Here is a 6,589-nt window from a genome sequence, read left to right as displayed (position 1 = left end):
ATCATGAGATGCTGGACACCATTCTAGCCCACACTCTTGGAATTGAGGACTTAGTCCCTCCCAATACAACCTTATTAGCCAATTGAGACATATCACCAAACTTGTGCAAAAACTCAACAAAGACTGACATGAAGACATGAATACAACTATTAGTTTCATTAATGATTCGGAAAGAAACCATTCACATATGCTTGATTGATTGGCTAGCATGGAAATGGGACAATGTCTCTTATAACATAAATTGGATCACTTTGAAAGGATACTGCCTATATGAATAATGTAAGGACCATATCCAAACTATGTACAATATTTTTTTTTTAAGCAAATACAACCAGAAAAGAAACGCATTGAAATTCCAATTTATTTAACTCACACATTCCTGCTACTCATTTCAGGAAACATATCGTAACATTTCCATACTTTAAACTAAGATCAATAGTAATGAAATACATATGTACCGTTCACCAGAAGGCGAGACTCCACTTGCTCTAGTGTTGCTGGTATTCCCTTGTAGTTGGTCACCTCCGCGAGTGAATGATGACGCACTTGATCTGAATGTGAAGACCCACCGGTTAACCTCCCAGCCTACTCCTTGGGTACTCTTCTTCCCCGCGGACGCCCGAGCTGCAATGGGGTTGTACAATGGAGAAAAGCACTAGCTGGTAGAGGAGAGCACACCTTGGCTCCAGAGTCCCCTCTCTAAAATCCTCTATCTCACCAAACTCATTATAGCTTCGTAATCACTGACCTGACATCATCTCATCCATCCAACAATAGGGTTCCCAAAAGTCCCCTCTCCCATGGCTTGCCCCTTCTTTTATAGGAGTCCTCATAGGTGACACTTGTCATGTCATGCATAATTAATAATTTTTTTATAATTCAATAGCTTGATTATTCACCCACCCATGTGTCATTCTCACATCAAGGATCTCCCAAAATTATTTACTTAAATTTTTATTTAAAACTAATATTTTCCTCACCTCAACAAGATTCCTATTTCTCCTCCTAGTTGTCCCTTTATTCCCCCCTTTTATTCCTTAGTTTGTGTTCATTACTTGAAGTCAATTAATGAGTCAAGATTTTATCCCAATCTACTCCCTAATTTAACTCAGGTTATCTCCTAGATGGATATTCTTATGTTCGTTGTTGACACGTGGAGCTTCTCTACAATTATCTAAATTTAATTTATTATTCCCATTTTAATTCACCTTCCTCTTTTCTTAATTAGGTTTAAATTAGTTTAGGATTAATCTTTATCCTTACAATTATTTTTGTCTTTCCCCTTTTTCCTAATTAAACCACATAATCTTCTTAGTATTTTCCAACATGGGAAGGGTAGAGTTTTTAAGGTACTTCTATTTTAATTCTTCCTATGATCCTCCTTATTCCAAGTTTAATTTTTGATTTAATTACATTGGTTTCTAATCATCATTTACCCTTGATGTAAATTTACCTAGTTTTCATTCCTTGCTTATATTTATTTATTTTTAATGATTCCAAGGATGCCAAGTTTGGTTGTGCCCTTCAAGAACTTCCCTAGAAGTTCCAAGGGTGCCACACCTAATAGTTTATTTGTGATGCCAAGGGTGCCAGTTTGGTTGTGCCCTTCAAGAAATTCCCTAGAAGTTCCAAGGGTGCCACACCTAATAGTTTATTTTTTATGCCAAGGGTGCCAGTTTGGTTGTGCCCTTCAAGAACTTCCCTAGAAGTTCCAAGGGTGCCACACCTAGTAGTTTATTTGTGATGCTAAGGGTGCCAAGTTGGTCGTGCCCTTCAAGAAATTCCCCTGAAGTTCCAAGGGTGCCACACCACTTGCCCTTCAAGCATCCAGTGACTACAAGGGGAAAGTATGGTGCAACGTCATAGACTACTATCATCTCCTATGTTGCTTGCTATAGTGAGACTAATGGTGTCGGGGATCAAGGAATCCGCCTTGATGTGTGCCCCCTGGTAAAGTCCTCATGAGCGACCCAACTTTGGGACCTGCCCTCATGGCATCGTGATCTTCAAGGTGAAGGTGTTTCAACCCTTCTAGCCCAAGTCACGGCGGGAGTGCTAGCGGGTGGGATCAGGGACTCTGTCCCACCCCTCCCATGTAGTTCCATCCACTTGTACAACCCCATCACCCATATGTGAGTCATTCGGTCAAGCAACTAATCTGTGCCTGCAACCATTAATATATCATCAGAATATAGTTAAACATATATGGCAGATTCTAAGATCGACTTAGACTTTCAAAGATAAAATAATATGAATTTTCGTCAAACCAGGTGTCATCAACTCGTCATATGCGAGTGCCTCTGATGGTTTCCTGCCATAGTCAATAATCATTAGTAACAAGGTTTTTCAATGTTATTCATTGTCATAATAGCATCATTAACAATTCCTAGTCATTCACATCATTGTCCATTGTAAGCCTGAACTAAAGAAAGTAGTCAACATAGGGGACACATCCATCATGGCTATCATCATTAAACATCAATGGAAACATACATGTTCATTAAGCTATCAACGTCGTAACATCAATAGAAATATACCTATTCATCAAATTTATCATCATCATGCTTTTAGTAGAGAGCATACATATTCTTTACTACCCTCATCATCATAAATTCAAATAGAGACCGAACTTACTATTTAATGTTGCAATCATCAAAATACCGATAGGTAAGATACATAACCATTCATGCTATCATAATATCAATGGAAAGCATTCATAAACATCACAACCATGAATATCTCAATCGCTAATAATAGTGTCATGTGCCCGGATCCTCAACCTGAGGTCCTCCTAGAATAAAGTATCTAATATATGTCATATTAGGGTGAGAAAACTAGAGTGCGCACTACATACACCCCCTCTTAACAATGGACTTCGTCTTGAAGTCCTTAGAACATAAAGGAAAAACGACGACACATATTCTAAGAACCCTTCCTGAAACTCTTGCTGAACTTCTGGTGGCCAAGCTATAATTTTCCCAAGGTATTTATACCATGAATTCCGTTATAACTAAAGGAATATATCTGTGGAACATTGCAGGCCAATTTTTTTTTTTTTTTTTAGCTTAATTCAAGATTATCTCCATCAGCTTCACTGCAAACTTTCTCCCATCGTAAATTCTTCTGCAGACAGACCCAAATGTGCTTTGGGCATGCTGGCATTAATTTTGGCACTTGATTATTTCATTGGCATCTGAAGTTCATTAATTATCTCAGGTTTGAATCATCTTGAACTTGGCTTCAAAGGCATAATCCGTTTATCCAAACCTTCAATGATTTATGTTATCCATAAATCTGTAAAACTATTACCTAAGAACATAGATCTATATCATGGTGATGCCATTTCATTTTTAATGTGCACTATTTTGGATTTTTTTCTGTCTGTAGGAATAATACGATGCCCGGAATGCCCTTTGAATTGGGAGGGTGCAACCATAGGACTTCTCGGGAGGTCACCCATCCCAGTACTAATCTGGCCCAAGCGCGCTTAACTGCGGAGTTCTGATGGGATCCGGTGCATTAACACTGGTATGATCACACCCTTTGAACCTGAGTTTCATCAAAATGATCAAATATCCCTGGCAAACTAAGAAGCCAAGCAGAATTTGCAACCATCAATAAGCCAGCCAAATGGAAGAAAGGAACCTTTAGCTTCCATCCATTATTAGTTTAAAAGGGTTGCAATTGTAAAATTAATATTATCATAAGCTACAAGCAAAAGCTTAAGATCATCTTAACCAAGGGATTCTCTTGGACAGTCATGGATTACCACAGACACAGATCCTTTAATGGCAAATTAGTAGCACACAATATTAATGGATATCATGATCAAGTTTACATATCACAAAAGCCTCAGAATAAACTTGGAATTTATATATATATATATATATATATATATATATATATATATATGGTGGTAACCTAGAATATTTAGAAAGTGTTAAGGGACAAATCCAAAACATTATGAAAACAAACAAGCACAGTTCTTAACAAGGTGTTACTTTGCGCCTAAAACAAATGAGTAAATCAAAATGTCATACCAAAGAGCTTGCTCAAGCACCCTGAACATATGAAGAATTAGAAAGGAACACAAAATTCGAGTTATGATCAAGCACGCATGTAAAAAGGAATTTCTTTGTTCCTAGAAGGAATAACAAAATAGAATCCATAGATAAAGGCTTCCTAAAACTCTCTGAACCCATGTACCTCTTCTACCAAGTTCTAAATATCCAGTAAACCATTCTCACAGAACTCCATATGATGCCTCCATCATATTTGTTCACTCTATGTTCTCTCTAGCATGATTTATTTCCTACTTATTTACCTTATGTACCTTCAATTGGCTCATCACATACTAAGGCTCCAAAGGCTGCAAAATTTCAACTTTCGAAAACCTATACCACATGTTTGTGCTGAATGTTGTATATGGATGGAATTTGTGCAGGGATACTTCTACATTATATGCTATTACAGATAAACAATATATAATATAAATTCATTTCATTCCAAACCCTTCACCCGGCTGCACAATGGTTGTTGCTTCATTGTTGCTAAAGGTACCATTTAATATCAGGTATAGACAAAAAGGTACCATTTAATATCAGGTATAGACAAAAGCATCGTTGCGAGCATTCTTCAACTAATAAGTAACCATATTCATAAATGAGCTAGAAAGGATGCACCCATAACCAGTGGGCAGTATCATGCCAAAACTCTGCTAAATAAAAATGGTGGCCAACAAGCACAATTTAGTGGCTTTTGGGTGAAAACACAATGGAAATACGTCTTCTGACTCATTATGCCCTTCCACCTTCACAACCCCAGCTTAGTGGTTTCTGGGTGAAATAACAACGGAAACATGTTTCCTAACTCAGTATACCCTTCCAACTTGAGCCATTATTTTGTTAATCACTAAAAGCACCCCTCAAAAATCACTAGAATCACCCCTTAAAAATTAATGGTTCATTTTGCATTTCTTCTCTCACCAAGCACAGCAGAAGACCCTTTTGAGTTCAGCGACATTAACATGTTGATGTAGGCACATTGCCCTATGATATCCATTCTAGCACACATGGCACAGCTAAGGAACGAAGCCCTGAAGCAGGAACACCCTACTTGAGAAGCTCTCCAAAACATGATAAATGGTGAATTGAGGGGTCAAATACAGCCTAAAACAAGAATGCCCTGTTGCATGGGATGTCATGAACATGAAGGAGAGCACGTGCCCTAGCTTGGAGGCAGCTTGGGGAATGAGTTGCATGACAAGTGACAAATCAATGACTAATGGAGGGATGCCCTAGCTTGAAGCATTGTTTTTGTCAAAGGAGATCACTTGATGACAAACATTCTTCTTCAAGGGATCATTGTGGTGGCTCAATCATGAATCTACCCCTTGCAAGAAGGACATACAGTGCAAAAGGGGTTTTAAAAGCATGATAAAGTGACTTTATAGGGCATTACACTTATTCAAAGCATATTCCATATATTTAGAGACATGTACCAAGTGTGAGGACCACAACTCTCCAGGTTCCCCAAGTCATTCACCGAGCCAAGTCTTGCTACTACAACCATAGGTGTATTCTTTATGATCAATTACAATGAACTATGCAAATGGAAAAAAATGTAATACAAGGCTTGCACCAATTATTTAAAAATCAAAACTCATCCATAATTGAATCCTCCAAGATAAAAGAGATATCTAGACCAATGTTCATCTCAATAGAAGTTTAAATTTTGAAACATCATGCTAGAAGAAGAGAGCAAACTAGAATAAAGCTGCATTCCTTACCCAATATATATAAGATATTTCTAATCAGAAAATTGAATATATTAGGAATGTAACCTACTTAACAGAACTTCAGACAGAATGGGTGGTCAGAGAATTCAGTCAGATCAGTAAGTTTACCTGACATAAATGCAGGGTTGTGTCATCAAGAGCTTCTATTGTTAAACGAAGATTCCTTGAACAACCAAATCTGCAGTATTTCCCTTTGTTCATGGTGTATATATTCCACATTTGGAACCCAGAAAGTCCAAGAGGAGCCGTAGAAATTTACAGCTTTGGCTGCAGAGAGAAAGTGTATAACATATGGACATTTGAGAATTAATAATTAACCGGAATTTGTAGGAAAGAGCGAGTGAGAAACAGAAGGTGCTTTTCTTTTTGTGGAAATACTTCCAACTGTAGATCTCAGAAGAAGACCATATGCATATACAATGATCTATCAGAGTATGAATGTCCTCTATGCAAAGTTGGAAACTTCGGATGGAAATCTCGAGCCACATCAAATTTTATGACCTGCATCTTGGTTGTCTGCGGATGTTTTCAACTCATCCATGTGAAGTCAGAAAATAATTTTCTCGTATATATCTTTTGAAAAGTAATGCACTGTATATAGTCACTCCATTGTCCCTCATGTACTGTCATAACTGAATATACAATTTCCTACTAAAAATACTAGAGATCGAGGTTTCTTGTAAAGAATTCATCTAAGAGCCAAATCAGAAGTAAATAAAATCACATGATACCTTGAATCAAGAACAACTAATTTCCCAACAATAAATAATGAATGCTGAGATAAAGTATACT

General features: G+C 37.4%; 1 pseudogene; it reads right to left on the bottom strand.

Annotated features, from left to right (window-relative positions):
• Window positions 1-3,423: 3,423 nt before the first annotated feature.
• Window positions 3,424-3,542, bottom strand: LOC149169989 (5S ribosomal RNA; annotated as a pseudogene).
• Between the last annotated feature and the right edge of the window lie 3,047 nt (window positions 3,543-6,589).

This window comes from Pinus tabuliformis, chromosome 4_2, assembly GCF_031772625.1.
Source record: "Pinus tabuliformis cultivar Carrire ecotype Pingquan chromosome 4_2, CPIR1, whole genome shotgun sequence".
NCBI classification, from domain to species: Eukaryota; Viridiplantae; Streptophyta; class Pinopsida; order Pinales; family Pinaceae; genus Pinus; species Pinus tabuliformis.
Note: the sequence above shows the minus strand (reverse complement) of the source record. Positions and strands in the feature narration are given on the sequence as shown.